The sequence below is a fragment of the Sinocyclocheilus anshuiensis genome, unplaced genomic scaffold (genome assembly GCF_001515605.1).
Source record: "Sinocyclocheilus anshuiensis isolate Anshui unplaced genomic scaffold, SAMN03320099.WGS_v1.1 scaffold11, whole genome shotgun sequence".
NCBI lineage: Eukaryota > Metazoa > Chordata > Actinopteri > Cypriniformes > Cyprinidae > Sinocyclocheilus > Sinocyclocheilus anshuiensis.
The window spans coordinates 1,805,490-1,808,068 of NW_015551076.1; positions in this window are offsets into that span (position 1 = coordinate 1,805,490).

A 2,579-nucleotide genomic window follows, 5' to 3' on the forward strand; every position below is an offset into this window, starting at 1 on the left:
CAAGTGTGTGTACAACTTTTCATTACCTGATGGGACACACTTATAGTGTTGTAAAAACGCAAGTGTTTACAGAGTTTTAGTATTATTATATTTTGCATTTTAAAATCAACTTCTAAATATCTGATCAGTAGTCCCTGTAATAGATGACACCATTTAATTAAGTGATAAAAAGCAGTTGCAAATGTTGTACAAAAATAAATATACTAATCTTTGCAGCAATAAAATGCCTCGAATAGCGCTCCGGAGCGGTATTCGAGATAGTGTGGGTTTAGTGTGCGGTAAGGGCACTGCGCTTTGGCATTTTTAAAACCTGGGACAGTCTTGCGCACTTACTTCCTGTTGCGCGCACGTGCTCTCAAGTGGCCAAGACCGAAAGTGTGGGTATTTGGACAAGGCACCAGTCAGGTGTGTTGAGGCAAGTTGGAGGTAAACTCTGCAGGACACCGGCCCTCCAGGACCGAGTTTGGACAGCCCTGGTCTAGAGTAAGCGGATAGAAAATACGGTTTGTACAGTATAAAAACCATTATGTCTACAGAATGTCCCCGTAAAACCTGGAGGACAGCCCTGCTCTAGATGCTCCAACGCTCCACCGCTCCACCGGAAAACCTGCAAGAGACAACCACCAATCATTACCAGCTAAGAGACCCTATTATCATAATATCCCTAGTATACTCACCTGACATCCATCCTCTCTCCTTTACCCCAGTTCCACGTTCAGTAAAGCTGCTATTGAGTTCACCTACCTCTGTGTCTCTGGCTCGGTTGCTGACAACTGCTGCTACAGCTGCACGAAAGTACTTAGAATTACTATAAGCATCTTTTTTAAACAAGGAAACGCAAACAAATAATGCCTATTTTGCTTTGAAGAGTTCACAAAATCTCTGTACGCCCTGTTAAATAAACAAAGTAATAAAAGCCTGTTTCAATTTTAAAGCGTTACTTACCCCATCATGTGTTATCACTGAAATTTCATGCAACCAGATACTTTCTGCTGCCGCTGCTATAAACAACAGTAATAATTTGACTTGATTGGCTATGCATACTGCTATTAACAATTCGCTAATAACGCAATCTAAATTCTATGATACTGCTGCTACACTCCATTAAAGTACTATAATTGCTGTAAGCCCAACTGAATACACAAATAGTAAATTTCAGTTTAAGAGTGTCCTACTATTAGCTACATTGTACATGGGCCCCTTTAAGAGTGAGTGCTCCCTCTTCTGAAGTGCATTGCAATGCAGCTCGAGTACACGCATGAGCGGGTATATTATTTTCTGTTGCTCATTAAGTTGTTATGGTTAAATCAGTAAGGCTGTTGACAGTATGACGTTTATGAAAGACAGTTATACGGGTTCACCTTGACTTAAAACTGTGAACAACTGTGAAACGCCAACTGCAAACCAACCCCACTAGTGAGGTGTGCATCTGAAAGCGATCCGTTTGCGGTTAATGTAGAAATTAATGACCATAGAAGATATTAAAAGCATGGAGATTTCGGGCAAATAAGGTAATCTCCAATTCACTGTACTGTTCTAAAATCCACGACGCTTGGCGTTGTACTCACATACATGAACTAGAAAAACCGCTTGCTGCTGCTGCTAATGCTACTGCTGTTATATGAACAAGATATGCTTAGTAATTACTCCTCTCGCGAATAACAACTTGTATGTTTTCTAGGTTAAAAATGTAAATCTGACGAATGCAATAATGCACTGAAATCAGAGTGAAGACTGTTTACTTATCTAGCGCGCTGCAAAAATCTCAAGTGAATGCTAGCCAGCCATATAAATGCAAGTAAAATGGCAGTAAGCTCATTGCCTGCATATGCAACATGAACCAATCAGCTTGGGCCAAGTTGTTTAACTCTCTGAATATCATCAGTTAACGTTAACAACCCGTCAGCCCGCATGCGCCATGACTGAACTATACATATATATAGTACATCCACATTTTGAATTATTTTTTAGCTGCTAGCAAAGTACAGTAAGCCATTCATTACTGCAAAATAAACCCTGTACTACAAGACTCCTATGTGTATGGAATGTTCATATGTTTGGTAATTTAGTCCCTCATTTATCACGTCAATGAAGCTTGAATTTCAAACCTTGAGAGAGAATCTTCTTAAGCGCTCTTTGAATGAATATCGAAAACTTTACCATATCACAAGTGGCATCTTCCGTTTAAGTTAAAATCAATTTGCATCAGTGCATGTTAGCATTGGTACACACATGAAAGCCAGCAAATTAGTCTCTGTGGTGGCAGATGCTAATCTTGGCCTCCTTTACCACAGAAATGTAGTAAAACTGGCAGCAGTGCCATGCTCACTAGCGTACAAAACTTCCATTAAAAATAAGTGAAGATTGGACATGCTCAGTCTGTTTGCAATCTACTGCATGAGTTTGCAAAGAGTAAAAAAAAACTTTGTGGGGAAATGGGATCATTTAGCCATGGATAAAGAATGTTTTGCTGATATTTCAAGTCAAGACTTTAAAATGCACGATGTTTCCCCTCTAGTGGTATAAAATGACACATGGTCCAGAACTGGAGGCTAAATACATTTGCGTTTGAGTTACGT